The 16,186-nt window shown below is 38.7% G+C and overlaps 1 protein-coding gene across 1 annotated transcript in view; it reads right to left on the bottom strand.

Annotated features, from left to right (window-relative positions):
• The window catches only part of fstl5 (follistatin-like 5), a 323,171-nt gene that overhangs the window by 209,626 nt on the left and 97,359 nt on the right, over positions 1 to 16,186 (bottom strand). The window lies entirely within an intron of this gene.

The raw sequence follows: 16,186 nt of genomic DNA, 5'->3' as shown, positions 1-16,186 counted from the left end.
AGAATTTGACCATTAAAACATTGCTATCCCTGCAGCACTGGTCTTGAGCGTTTTAGACCTCATCACCAAAAAAACTTTGAGACCTAGTCAAGACCAAGGCAAAAATAAGACTTTGAAAGATTCAAACCGAGTCAAGACTAGGACAATGAGGGTTTGAGATCAAACCAAGTACGGTATAAGACTTTAACCCTTTAAAGCCTGCAACATGAAGCAATTGTCAGAGAATCCCAAAATTTAAAAAAAATTAAGGTCCTAATGGTAATTTTTTCAAATTTGTAAAAAAACGAAAAATCAAAATGAATATGTGTAATAAGCGCTCTAATATCTATAACCCTAGCTAAATCCAGATTTTTTTTTCTCATGGAAACTGCAGATGCCTGTGTTGACTGTCATCCATCATTTCTTTTTTTAATAGATTTCAAAATTCTAAATTAGAGTCTCAAAATAATGAAATTCTAAGTGTATCAAATGTGATATACATTAGGCTATAAGGCACTGGTGTCAAACTGACTCCATAAAGGGCCAAGTGGGTGCAGGTTTTCTTTCCAACCAATGAAGAGGACACTTTTTCACCAATTTGATCTCTTACATGGGTAATCAGTTAAACTCTGTCAGGTGCTGCTTATTTCAACAGAAAATTCAGCGGTTAACACTAAAAAAACCCAGCAGAGGCCGACTTGGCCTTTCCCAAGACAAACACTCCTAATATTCCCTAGCAATGGCCGATTTAGCCTCTCCTCTGTGACTCATGTGATAGTTTGTGTCAGTTCAAGTCCAGCTACATTAATTTAATTTATTTATGAAGTTTGACACTTTTTACCCATTTTTAAATTCACTTCTCCTATACTCCACACATAACGACGGAGAAAAAGGCCCAAATGTGTACATTGTTTAGAAGAAAAAAAAAAAAAAAACGTTTTAGAACTGCAATTTGAGTGTAAAACAGGAATTGGGTCTATAGTTTAGAAGGACTGAATCAGGGGCATGGAGTATGGATTGTGGTCAATAGCCACGTTTACATGCTGACTTTTATTCATACCGATTCAAATCATTCCGAATGGAAATTTCACATCAGCTGTTTACATGTCACTTCATCTATTCCGATCCAGCGTTTACATGTGACTGCCTTTATTCCGAAAGGACGTTTGACAACTGCCGTCTGACATGCGCAGATTAATCAAAACAAAGCGTCACGTTGCAAAACATGGAGATCGATCGTCAGATCAGCTGCTGTTTTAACTTTTCGAGTGGAAACAAAACTTCAGAATGACACGCCGTTCATTTAAAAAGTTGTGTAGGTGCGCTGTGCGTGTGCTTGGAAGCCATGTTGCAAGTGACGTTACTTACGTCACCAAGTGACGTCACCACGTCAGTACGGAGCATGTGCAGAAAGAACGCAACCAGACACCATTCCACTTCCCTGTTTACATGATATAATTTTACTTCTAATCGGTTTGGGAAAAGGAATATTCCACCCCTGTGAAACGGAATGAAATTCCATTCGGTTTGAGCCTGTTCATTCCGAATGAGGTGTTTATATGGAACACATTTATTCGGTTTGAACAAATATTCCGATTGTAATTGGAATATTTGGCTCCATGTAAACGTGGCAATTGTGTCTGAAGTTAATGTATGTCTAGTGGTGGATTTCCATATGAACGGCTGTTGTCTGTCCGACAATGACTTGCCAATTCAAAAGCACTTGGGTCATTTTTGCCACCTCTTGGTTTTCCGGGGGAGAGGCCATATCGGCTATTGTTTGGGACTAGTAGGAGTATCAGAATTCTCTGGGACTCTAGTTTTTAACTGTTTGTGTGGTATCGGTTGGAACAAAATCCAGCACCCACTTGTCCCTTTGTGGAATTGGTTTGACACCTACGCTATAAGGGGTTAAGAAGTCAACACCATGTGATATAGAGTATTGACGAGACAGCTCCTACAGACATTGTGCCACACTTCCCGTAGGGGGCCGGGCCAGGCAGAGTGTCATGGCAACTTTCACTGTGATAAACTTAAACAAGCTACGTTGTAACTCCGGATTTAGATGCAAACAGGATGAAATTTTTAGTACATACTGTACAAGCAGGCAAGGGTGTCTCAAGATTGATTTGGTCGAGAATTCAAGGTAATTATTATATAAGATAGCACCATCCATGCATTTTGAAATGTTGTGAAAAACTGATATGAATGGAAAAAATTAGCTTAACTTTAGCTTGAAATATTTACGTAAAATGAATGATAAATTCCTGTTTTTCTGCCTTTAACCAAGAATCTAGACCGTTTTACATTTATATCGATAGAAATTCCAGGGTTTACACATTTATTTTAGGGATGTCAAACGATTAAATTTTTTAATCGAGTTAATTACGGCTTAAAAATTAATTAATCGTAATTAATCGCAATTAATCGCAATTCAAACCATCTATAAAACATGCCATATTTTTCTGTAAATTATATATATATTGTGTAAAATAAATTGTTGGAATGGAAAGATAAGACACAAGATGGATATATATATATATTCAACATCTGTCTGTCTTCGTCTTTCCTTTGGGTAAAAATTCCACTCTCTGAAACTGTCAATGATTTTTTGATGATGATGACAATGACAATAAATTCATTCATTCATTCAATTCATTCATTCATTCAAATTCATTCATTCATTCAACATACGGTACATAAGGACTGTAGTGGGCATTTCACTCTACTGTCATTTAAATCTGTCTATGCTGTCCTCACTCCGAAGCGTCTACTTTTTCCAAAGCTAGACAGCTAGTGAACGACGCCTTAATAATCAGACTTCTTCCTTTTTCATCTGATTTATTAATAAGATGGCCTCAAACCATTGTCCTCTTTAGACCGTCGTAAAACTACAAAAAAAAGTACACAAGCATTGCATTAGCAACAACGTTAGCTTAGCACGCTATACAGGTTCACTAAACAGAAACAAAAAGCGTCTCATACAAAAAATATAACATTTCGCTTACCAACATAATATGTACATTCTTTACAGCAACCATACTTATGGACAAATCTTGTTCAAGGATCCTATAAGCACAACATTACAACGTAGGCGTCAGCCCGAGACGTCGTGCAGCCATATTGAACTGGCAAGAAAACAATAAACCATGTCGCAAAGCGACCACAAGAGTTCGCTGTTGGACACCACACAAAGCCTTGCTGTAAAACTTACCAAAAGGCAGAATACTGTCTGAGCGGGACATGTGCGTTAATTGCGTCAAATATTTTGACGTGATTAATTAAAAAATAATAATTACCTCGCGTTAACGCGATAATTTTGACAGCCCTTATTTATAAGAATTTTCAACTTAAAAAGCTCTTTGTTTTGTGATGGCTGCCATGTTGGATTTTATATCCATACACAATAGCTTTATTGACTTCAGATTCAAATAATAAGGTAATTTTTGGCCAACTGCCTGTTTTTTGCACCAAAAAAATAGTAATCTAGACATTTCTGCCTTCATACACACACAGACAAAAGAATCGGGTTTTACGTGTAATATTTTATGTAACATTTCACTCTAAAAACGACGAGAGCCAAATAGCCGGTAAGACATGCTGAGGCAATAGTGACATCGGAATTCAACCTTAATAAATAAATTTTATATGGAAAATGCAAAATTTACTTTTGTTGAGGAAAATTAAGATGATTCTACATGGTTTCCTCATGTATTAAGTTCCTGATGTGAAAAGTGAGTTATATATTAGCTGTTAAAAACATGTCAAAATTGCACTAAATTAAAAAAATAAAAAAAATAAAAAAACGCAACTTCGGGCAAAAATTTACATTTTAAATATTGCAATTGATCATGAAAATATAGGTGACTATCTCTGCATTTGGTGATTTTTATGCATCTAGCGTAAAATCTGAGAAATTTATAGCCATTCTAAGTTTTTTTTATACTTACAGTATATACAAAATAATCGGGATTTTATTAGGGAACGACTTTGAATATTTTGATGCCGCTGCTCATGGAGACTCATATACGCCAAAGGGAAGTGCCTGTTTTGGTTTTAGGTCGCTAGAGGCTCGGGTTTTGAAAATATTTGAATTTTAAGTTTTTGAAAATAGGCCCCCTACGGATGCAAGTGAATAGACTAGAGACAGTTATCATTTTTTTGTATGAACGTAAAGAAAAAACCTCGAGGAGCAGACTTTTTTTTTTCGCTCCTAAATTTTGATTAAATCTTTGTTGAGTATTTCCTTCAAGACACTATGTCTGATTTGGGGTTCAACCATGTTTAAATTGCCCCAACTCCAGCAGAGACGAACCAGAAATGATGTGTTTGACAAACCAATTAGTGGCCTGGCGTGTCACGTTTTTTTCTTCAAAAACCCTTGGTCTTTTCTAGCATCCTTGAAGAATCCCAACAAATACCCGCCTGCCCCTCATCAATAACACATTCTGGTTTTTGTTTTGCACAGCTGTCATTCACGCCATTGAATCCCACTACAAACACTCCTTAGTGGTATTGACTCAAAGTCAACAAAAATTACAAAGATTTGTTGTCCCTGTGATCACCAATAAAAGAAAACAAAGCTATCTGAACGCGATCCCACTTTTTTTCCCTCTATGCCAGATGTACTTTATTTTGCCTGGTAAATTCCAGATAAGTCAGACCTCGGTGGCAAAACATGGAACACAACATAAATAAAAGCTCCACACGAAACTTCATGAATAATTTAACATTCGGTGTTTGCTCCTTTGGAAAGTAAAAGCCTTCCCTTTTAAACACTTTAACATTTCAGCAACTGTGCACAGGTTTTTTGTCCATAAACTAGAAAATAGTCTCCGAAGTAAAATTAACTTGGATTTTTTACAAATCAGGTTCTCATTTGAAAGGTTAACACATGGTGACATAGTAAGCATAAGGCTTACCAGTCACTTCAGCTAACGCTTTGGTTGGATGTCGTTCAAAATCAATATCAGTCTTGAGTGATACAAAACAGCAACTTACGTTTTAACACTATAACTACCAAGGATGGATCAGTTGATAAAAATCACTTTTGTAACCAGAAAAGGATCATTTGACCCTAATCAGCATATCTTTTGTGAGCACTATGGTCCTCATTAGTCATTCCCATTCACACTTGCAAAACCACAGGGTTGGATTGCTCCAATTAACATCTTGAGTGTTTGCAGGGCAGGGCTGCCTTGGCTTTGTTGGACAGTGGACCGCTCAGGCAGGCAATCGGACGGACAACCTTTCTACATATTCCAAAATCTGCAGTTTGCCTAGTATGTACTGTATACTGAAGCTTGTGCTTGCTGTGACATATCAGCTGTTTGAGCTCATGTGGAAAGTTCTTTGGTCAATGTGTGCTTCAACATAATAAACCTGTGAACGTGAACCTTGACAACTGAATGTTGGATTTGTCAAGACAAAGTAAAGATGCTTGATAAGATTTGGCCCAGATGTTCTAACACTCGATTTTCTAAAATGTAGACAGTCTGGTTTAGCTACAGTTCTGGATGCTAGTTGTAGTTTCATGCCACATGGCCCTCTCGTCATTTATACACTAACCCAGCAAGGATCCAGAACTGTAGAAAATTGAGTGTTAAGGCACCTTCAATTTGTTTTGACAAGTCCAACATTCAGTTGTCAAGGTTCACAGTTTTTTATGTTGAAGCACACAATGACCAAAGAACTTCCCAGAGCAGCTCAAACAGCTGTTTTGTCTGAGCAAACACAAGCTTCAGTATACAGTACATACTGTAGGCAAACTGCAGCTTTTGGAATATATAAAAAGGTTGTCCGCCAGACTGCCTGCCTGAGCGGTCCACTGTCCAACAAAGCCAAGGCAGCCCTGCCCTGCAAACACTCAAGATGCTAATTGCTTTTTATACACTGCCTCGCAGAGTTATGGACATTACAATACACAATGAATAGGTTGCCAGCTGAAACCTTCACACTAGGCTGCCGCTAGTTTGAAAGGGCCTTAATTGTTTCTTTTTTAAACATCTCTTTTGCACGGCGTGGCGTCTTTTGGTGTGGCGGTGCGCCATAATAATTCATATGTAGGGCAAACCTTGTTCGAGAGGGGGTTTTAGAAGACAACATTGAGACGCTAGAACCATGTCAAGAACAAGATTTTGAAGGACTTTTTGTGGTTTGGACTAAGTGAAGACTGACTTTAAACAGCGGGGACCAAGGCAAGATAAAAAAAAAAACAAATAGAAGGAGCTGAAACTCAAGACCTTGAGGGGCTGAGATGAAGTCAAGCCCAACCGAACAACAATTAATATTGATTGAACAGTCACTCATGGTGATGTGATGTATGCTTTTTTTGTCTGTGGTTAGTTATCTTCGATCACTAACTGGGCAGGCTTCAATTCCAAGGTGTGCATATTGGCGTAAACAACCCGATTTAGAACCTCAGACATCTTCTTTCCACACATGCACTCACGCACATTCTGTGACCTGAATGGAGACAGTCAATTTGCCACTTTATTAATTCCCACCGGCTCTCCGGCGTAATGATTATTCCGCACATTTGCGTTACGCAGTGGAGGCCAGGATCCTGTGCCAACGGCGGGGTCGTTGAAGGGCGCCCTCATTTGTACGACCGTCTGCTTGTCAGACGACATCAGAAAGATGTTTGTTTTCCCATGACATGTTATGTTCTTTCGTGTGGTCTAAGATTAGCTAACAAGATCTAATACCAGAGCTGCAGCATGATCATAATGCCCCAGTTTTGATTGACAGTCACCGGCGTAGAGATACAAAACATATTTTTGTGTTGTTTGTTGGTGGGTTTGTTGATGGGCTGGGAAAATTACATTTAGATGCAAATCCAGATTTTTCCTTGATGAACGATGCAGGATTGTTGCTTTTAAGCAATGGAGGGAAAAATTCATGATATCAGCTCTGCAAAAAAGAAATGCTGTCTGAATAAATTGGATTTTTACTCCTTCAGCTTTGGACGTTTCAGCTCTACTTAGTGCATTAAAAAACGATTTTTGTGCGTAGTAATTATGATCTACTAGTATATAAATTGGATAAATTATCCGAAAGGTATTTAGGTAAGAAAGTGAACTGTATGAAATTGGTTAGAATTAACTGTCTTTACCTAATTTTAATCAGCAAAAACTTCAACTTGAACAAACAATATAATATCTACCTAAAAATATTACGTGCGTGCTCAACGCTGCGCTTGCGCGTCTTCTTTGAAAATGAAAGGAGGACCGTTTCATTTGGCGAAACACTCCAACTTGGATGGCATTGTACCGTAGTAGGTAAGTTTGAATTACTACTGTTTCTTTTAAAAATGACAATGCAAAAACAGTAACAAGCCTGGCAGTCTTTCAGGTCCTCCGCGTTTTCGTTTTCAATTCAAGTGAGACGGCTAGAATGGATTGTTAAATAAAGACTGGAGGCAAGAGATCAATACTGTGCAGTTTTAATTTCAGAAATTTCTGGGTGCATTCAATGACAGAACAAGCCGTGTAGATGTAAATGCAGGCTAGACAGATGGTTTGGCGTTGCTTATATGCTGTACAGATAAGGAGGTGTGTCTGGAAAGTTTGGTGATTATGTCGAGAGTCTTGCTGGTTGGCAGTTAAAAGTCCATGATTATCTGAGGCAAAACTAACTGTCAGCAGTTTCGATGAAAAACAACTCCATTTGATTGCAGTAGGCAAGATGGATACTGACTTCACTAGCTAACAATGTTGTTCAGAGCACAGCAACATGAGTTGCTGGTATTAATGTGGCTTTATTTGAACCATTAACTTTTCAGTTACGGCGTACAGTAATGTCAAATGTTTCGCCCTCCAGTATTATTGAATGACACTGTGCTGCTACTGAGGTGTGTAAACACCCAGTAATAGCGGAAACCACTAGAGGCCACCACAACTCATATTAGTCAATATATTTTGAGCAATCATCAGCAAGGTACCCAACAGCCTGATAATGGGGGGCACAAAATATTCAATGTGATGGTTCACTTACTTATTTTTCCTCCTTTAGTCATTGTTAGCATACTATCCTCATTAAAATATGAAAACCTAGAAATGTTTGGGTGGTTTTAGTTAAAGTGCATGCGACACGAAAAAGCATGTTTATTTCATAATACACGCGGTATTTTATGCTCCTGAATGATATGGACCACTTGGATGTGTGTGGAAGCGATCGCTATATTCATTTAGTTTTTTTAACCCCGCGCCATGAAAATGAGTGACTTCCGGCTTCGGTCTTGCATTGAGGAGGAGGGCGCTGTGACGTGTACGGGTGAGGCGTCCTCTTCACTATACAGTCGCGCTGTTGTGTATGAGGACTAAGGATTCAGCTGATTTTTCGGATTAATACGTTTATTTTTCGGCTGCAGAAAAATCATTCTGTATGAGGGAGAGGCATGTGCGCCTTTTTGGAGTTTCAAAAGGTTCCCATTCACCGTGGATATTGGCCAAAACAAGCCCTACTACGGTGGGACCATTGGACTTACGAGGAAGTGAGTAAACATCTTGTTTTGTATTATGTCAAATACGAATACAGCGATTACAAAGTAAACACTACAAACTAGGGCTGTCCCAAACGACTAATTTTCTCCCGATTAGTCAGCCGACTATTTTTACGATTAGTCGACTAATCTAATAATTAAATTTTTTCTTTTTTTTTTTTTTAACCAATTTAGCAATGAAATTTTTGTTGACGTTTATCAATTCACAAAAAACATATTGGAACACTCAAATTATTTATTAAAGTACAAATAAACACGTAAATAACAATAATAAATCACAAATAAACAATGAGTTCAAATGCTGATAGAATTAACTAGTGTAGCATCCCGATTGAAAAGATGGTCTCTTAAACTGATGGTTTACAACTTTTATTCCATCCTTGATATAAACACACTGTAAGAGCTACGGTGCACACAAATAAAGCAACACAATTAGAAATTAACAAAAACTTTTCACCTTTTTCCTTTGAAACTTTATTTATATATCAATGAATTGCCTATATGAATTGCCTTTACCTTAACTTATTACCTTATCATTGACAATCTCTCCCTTGAGTGCAATCACTGCATATACTGTATATATTTATGACCTTTTAACCTTATATAATTTTCTATACCATAAAATAAACCATAACATGAAATAAACCTTTCAATTAGCATTAAGAACAATACTAATATCACTAATAGGCCCATTGTCAATGAAACATTATTATTTAGTAAGGCGACAGCACCCTCTGGTGTACAAAAAATGAAAGAAAAAAAAATTAAAAACTGCGTGAAGGCGCTTGAGGCGTTCATTCACGGCCGACGTGCAGCCAAGCTTGGCATTGAAGAGACAGGACAGAAGAGTGTACTCTCCTTTGTTTCTTTGAAATAAGGCAATGTTTTGGACAATCTGGTGCGCTTTTTTTGGCTTTGTGCCGCTTTCCCCGCTTGCAAACAGAGCATCCGACATTCTAACTTTCCACGCATATATTTTTTTAACCCTTCATTAACCGTCGACGGGATGTTGTGCTCGTCGACGGATTTACGTCATCGATGACGTCGACTATGTCGACTAGTCGGGACAGCTCTACTACAAACTTTCTTTAAATAAAGGACTACTTACCTTTGATCATTGATAGGCATGTAAAAAGCTCTCCTCATGCACATTAGCTGCGCGTTAGCTGCACAACAACTGCAGCCGCCTCCTCCGGGGAACGAGCTATAAATTGCTCTCCACCGGGCGGTTTGCCGATCCGCAAAGACAATCGACAACCCAGTCGTCATGTCAAAACATCCGGGCTAGTTATGTTGATTTTCCGCTTCGAAGACTTTGAAACATCACTCGGTTCGGGTTAGCATGTCGGCTAGCTGTCACGCCTCTTGGATTGTTTACATTCTCCGAAGCCGGGGAAGGGAAATGACATATGTCCGATTTAGGTGTCATAAAATATCGTTCGGGAGGTGCGACAGTAAAGGTGAAGTCGACGGTTTTGACCATTATGGAGTAATTTTGCCATGTCTCCCTGAATAAGTGCATTTTTATTATTTCATATTCCATTTAGCACAAGACTGTTATTTGTCATGACCATGCCATTTATTTAGGAGTTGGGGAAAATACTTGGATAAAAAGAATATCCTGTAAAAATATTGGAGTAGAGAGACCGAAACAATGACATTTTGCAGATCTCTTCGTCGCGTTTTCCTCGTTGTGAATAGTTCCCCCTCGATGGGCTGACTGGTCTTTCTCAAGCCATTTATTTAGCTATTGGGGAAAAATACTTGGATAAAAAGAATATCCTGTAAAAATATTGGAGTAGAGAGACTGAAACAATGACATTTTGCGGTTCTATACGTCGCGTTTTCCTCATTCTGAATAATTCCCCCTCAATGGGCTGAATAGTAAAACCAATGGGCCCAGTTTCTCGCTGACGTCATCCACCTGTTGGGGATGCTAGAGCCCTATAATGGTAGGCGTGGCTAACTGGCAGATTAAAAGACTAATTTCTCGTCATCTGCGCTTTGCTAAATTGTTGTATATAGTTGAATCGTAATAATGCTATTTAAGACTTTTTTTCTCCTGTTGTATGCTCTTTAAAGCAAACACTTTTTTCATCCGTGTAATTTTGACAAATATCAGATCACATCTGATGGTGATTTTATGCAGAAATCTGAGAAATTCCAAAAGGTTCTGATACTTTCTCATACCACTGTAATTTGTACTGGTCAGACAGTTTGTTAAATGTTAAATTCAATGAGCAAATTGTCAATAAAAAAAACAGTTGACAATCAAATTTTCTCTTGTGTGCAATCACTTTAGGCTTTAGGGTAAAACAAACCTTATCTACAATAGTAATAATTATATTGATATTTTAATTAATATAAAAACAAAACATTCAGTAAAATATACAAATACACTACAATCATAAGTAAATAATACTCAATTTTAATAGGTTGTAAGTGATATAATCTGTTTCAAAAGGTTAAGTAAACCTTACTTAAATTATTTGGGTATGTTATTGTTGACACATTTAGATAATATTTAAAATTGACTAAACTTTACACGAATCAAACTGAGTGTAAATCGTTACCTCAGTTATATTGAGTAAATTCTATAGGCTGTTTTTTTACAGTGTGTTATCAAAAAGTATAAAAGTGTCGTATGACATAAGCGACTTTCGGACTGTCAGAACATTTTGGAGTTCCTATAAGGCTTGTAACAATATATCTACGTGTTGGTATATGACGATACTTTGTATCCCAAAAGGTGATCAATAAATCGTTTTTTAAAAATTCCACATTTTAATGAAGGAACCAACAGGTTGCAACCAAAATGTTCTAGTATAATATTGTCTTTGTTAACTCATTGGCTGCCATTGATGGTGCTAGTCTACTGGTAGTTTCCAGGGTTTCTAAAAGTACTGTCGGAGCTAGAGCCTTTAGCCACCAAGCCCGTTTTATGGAATCAGCTTCCAGCTAATTTTAAAGAAGCCGAGACAGTCTGCACATTTAAGATTAGATTAAAAACGTTCCTATTCGACAAAGCGTATGGTCAGGCTAGTTGAAGTCGGAGTAGATTCACAGTTTAGTCTAAGCTGCACTAGAAGCTATAATGCTGGGGGAAGTACAGCCACTGAGTTCCACTCCTTTTTTCTCACTCTACCTACCACTTGTCTTACTTTATTTCTATTTTCCAATGTTAATATCTAGTTGTCTAGTCTCTTCATCACTAGTCACCCGGTGTCCCCTTTCCCCTATTTTTCAGCTGCAGCCTCCTGACTGTCCGGACCCCTGGCTGGATGGACGTCCTCGTTGCTACCCCCGTCTCATCTGGCTAGATGGACCCTTTCTTGTTCCTTTACTCCACTGCATCTTTACGGACTGTAACTTCGCCTGCTAATTCCCATTAGCAGTCCTGGGGCTTCCTGTCTATCCGTCCTGGGAGTGGATCTCTCCTGACTGTGGTACTCCCAAGGTTTCTCATTTTCTCCCAAAGACTCTGGAGTTGTTGGAGTTTTTCCTTGCCGACATGGAGGTTCTAATGATGGGGAATCCCCCGGACTTGAACTTTATTTATTCATCTTTGTTGCTTCATTTGCTGCTTCTGATTGTGTATCATATTGCCTCTGCAAAGCCCTTTGAGACAACAATGTTGTGATTCAGGCCTATACAAATAAAACAATTGAATAGTTGACCATTATTAAATGTCTAGCAGCATCAACAGAACTCAAACATTAGCATTTAAAGCCAGTCCTACCTAGTCTAAATGAATTGGACCTCTATTATTGTCAACGGCAGGCAATAAGTTAAGAAACACACTCATTTGTTGTTTGTTTTCCGTGGGGAATATCATGACAGCGACAGTTTTGCAAGTCTCAGCTGGGGTGCACAGTGGGTATATTTTTAGCGCACCTGTTGTCATGCAAAGACCAAGTGCTAATGTATGCATGGATTTCATTAAAGACACCGACGGCCGCGGGTTGGTTCCTCCCCCGCCGCCACAGAACCTGCACGGCTCCACATTGCCGTCAAAGGAAAGAAGGAAAGATTTTTTTTGGGACTCTGTGAAAGTAAACGACGCCTTGTCTGTCAAACCGAGGATGAAAATGCAAACGGGAGCCCTCGCCTTACCCCTCCCTTCACGCAGACCCTCCCTCTGCTAATTGCTGCGCCAGTGACAACACTTGAGCTCCTGCTGGCATAAACAAGTCGTGAAGATTTTATGAGAAGCTATTTGAGGCGTAAGAGCTTTCTCCATCCCTTCAGAGGAGCGCCTCGAAGTCGCTCCCCTTTGAAACATTGATGACTTCCACCTCACTGAGGTGGGTTGTTTATTTTTTTGACAGCAAGAAAAAAAAGTGGATCCAGTGTTGGGAAATACTTGACTTTTCTCGGCTGCAAATCAGTTGTTGGGTTTGTACAAGGTGCGGTTGATGCAGATACTGTAGAGACACTGTTGTCAACAACAGAAAACTCAAGACTTTCATAAAAAATATCAGAAGTGTGGATTCTTTTTTTTTTCTTTTGAAAATGGAGTGTTTAAATGTCTCAAAAACATTTTGGCCTTGAGTGTGTTTTTGTTGTTTCTTTTGAAAGTACAGGTACTCCCCAGGTTACGAATGAATTTGAATGTTTCTATGCTGGCGAAGTAACCGGAATTTCCACTAGGGGTGCAACGGTTCAGATAGCCCACGGTTCGGTTTGAACCTCGGTTTTGGGATCAAGGTTTCGGTTCGGTTTGCTTTTTGCAGTTTTTTTAGGGCTGTCAAAATTGTCGTGTTAACGGGCGGTAATTAATTTTTTAAATTAATCACATTAAAATATTTGACGCAATTAACGCACATGCCCCGCTCAGACAGGTTTAAAAGACGGTACAGAGAAATGCCCACATGTTAATTGTGTTTTATGGAGTTTTGCCGCCCTCTGCTGGCGCCTGGGTGCGACTGATTTTATAGGCTTCAGCACCCATGAGCATTGTGAAAGTAATTATTGACATCAACAATGACGGGCTACTAGTTTATTTTTTGATTGAAAAATTTCCAAATTTTATTAAAACGAAAACATTATGAGGGGGTTTAATATAAAATTTCTATAACTTGTACTAACATTTATCTTTTAAGAACTAAAAGTCTTTTTATCCATGGATCGCTTTAACAGAATGTTAATAATGTTAATGCCATCTTGTTGATTTATTGTTATAATAAACAAATACAGTCCCTATGTACCGTATGTTGAATGTATATATCCATCTTGTGTCTTATCTTTCCCTTCCAACAATAATTTACAGAAAAATATGGCATATTTTATAGATGGTTTGAATTGCGATTAATTGTGATTAATTACGATTAATTAATTTTTAAGCTGTTATTAACTCGATTAAAAATTTTAATCATTTGACAGCCCTATTTTTTTTTGTTTTTTAAACTGCCTTTATTTTGCTTTTAAGAAAATGAAATAAACACTTAAACTGTAAAAATGTTCGACTGTTAAAATGCCTCTTAGCTCTTTGGCTAGTTTAGTGACTGACTACTGAAATACACACACAGTAGTCAAAAAGTTGCTTGGCAAAGTAACTGGTGTTACCTTTACTGGTGTTACCTTTCATGTTTTTTTGGGGTTTTTTTCCCATTTTTTTCAAAAAACAAAAAAAACAAAAACAGAAAAAAACGGAGTAACCTTTGCTATGTTTGGAGGTCATTTAATGTTCTGAATCAACCGTTAAAGTTGATAAAATTGCTCCCCTTTTTGCATTAGTTCCTTTCTGTCTACTTTTGACATGTGAAAATCTTAAAACTGTTTCATCATTTAAAGATAGACTCAAATCAAGATGTTGCCGATTTAGGAGCATTTTAGGTCAAAAGTTACTGAGGTTCACTAGGAACGTTCACTACAACAGAGCCTTTCTGAGAAGTTTATTGCTCTAAAATAGCGGCTGTTTACTAACACTAACGAGTCTGTCATTTCGCATGTAGATCTATATGCATGAGATATCTAGGCTTAGGTTGTAGGCTATCGGCTACAGTCAGGAAATATTGGAGCCACCTAGCCTAGCATCGCGTTTGCTATAGCGTCACAACAAACACTCTTCCCTCTCCGTGCCTCTGACTTTTCTCGCGTCATTCAACCAACGTATTAACGATCGGAGGAAAAAAAACGTAATGCATGAAAAACGTACATAATTTGAACGTAACGTACGGCGCACACATTTAAAAATCAGTGCTCACTTGTACAAATTACACCGAGACCGTACAACTTGACAGGTATGAATTATAGTGGACCGTCACAGTTAGGTAGTAGCACTCTGTAGCACGTGACGTCCAACTATCAGTGGTCACGGTGAAACTATGTGCTTTAGTGAAGTCATCTTCGATGGCTTTGCGTGCCATTTCATAAATGTTGGGGAATACGTTGTATGTCCGCGAGGGAACAATGTAACGCGGGTCAAGCGTTGCAAATAAATTAACGAAGCCCGCCGTGTGTTTTCACTGGTGTCATCTCCGGGGTTGTCCTGCTCTGAGAAAGTGATGATATCTGTGGGTGATGCCGGCTGAGGTGCCGGAGTCATGTTATAAGTGTTACCATTAGCATAGGGAACAAGCTCTGAGCAATGCTTGCAAATTGTTTTTTTTTTTTCAATATTTTCTCTCCCTCCTATTTTCCCTCCCACCGCAATGTAGTCCACGGGGAAACCGAAATGTTGCCACACCGCAGATTTGAAAGAAGCCAGTGCTTCCTCAAAATTCGGTCTCTCCACTCCTCCGCTCGCCATAGCTTTTTGTTTTCTTTCTTGTTTCACTTTCACTTCGCTCGTAAGCGAGAGAGGGCGTTACTCGGCTTCTATTACACAGGTGCTTGACAGCGATCGGACATTTACTTGCGGCGGGGCAGGAATTTCTCCACAGCTGTGCTTCACGTCGCACACAGAGCTCAACAAATTCATTCCACAAGCGTTCTGAATAAATCAATTGCAAAACCGAAAAGGCGCGGTTCATAAAGGCGTATTGAACCGTACAGGGCGAACCGTATGGTTCGGCTTTGAACCGTAAACCGTTGCACTCCTAATTTCCACGTATGTTGGAATTCTTTAATCACCCCCTAAATCTTAAGAAAACTATCAAAAAACATATACTGTATTATACGCCATTGTACTGTTCTCGCCAAGACGTTGGAGCTAAGTCCTAGCTAGCCAGCGAGCTAAGCCGTAATCTTTCCTGTCTCTCGCACTCGGCTGCACAACTCCTTCGTGGGCACAAATGCGCTCTTGCTTGTTTGTGTACGTGTACTCTTCTTCGTGCGTGCATACACATTCTTCTTCGTGTGTACATGCACTCTTACTCGCGTGCGTATTACCTGCTCTACCCTTCCTGCGCCCAAAAAAGGAAGCGTCACAAAACAAAAGTCATCATAAAATCTTTAATACACGTTTCGCCAAAGGGCAGAACGGTCATATAAATAAAATAAATTTAAAAAATAAAATATTGTGAGGTACAATAAGGTACCGTAATTTCCAGACTATAAGCCGCCACCCACCAAATTTGACACGCAAACGACATTTGTTCATAGATAAGCCGCACTGGACTATAAGCCGCAGCTGTCCTCACTGTATTATGGGGTATTTACACTCGGGCTGTCAAAATTATCGCGTTAATCGGCAGTAATTAATTTTTTTAATTAATCAAGTTAAAATATTTGCTGCAATTAACACACATGCCCCGCTCAAAC

Source organism: Corythoichthys intestinalis, chromosome 11 (genome assembly GCF_030265065.1).
Source record: "Corythoichthys intestinalis isolate RoL2023-P3 chromosome 11, ASM3026506v1, whole genome shotgun sequence".
Taxonomy (NCBI): Eukaryota; Metazoa; Chordata; class Actinopteri; order Syngnathiformes; family Syngnathidae; genus Corythoichthys; species Corythoichthys intestinalis.
The sequence above is the reverse complement of the archived record's forward strand: the minus strand, read 5'-3'. Positions and strand labels throughout refer to the sequence as shown.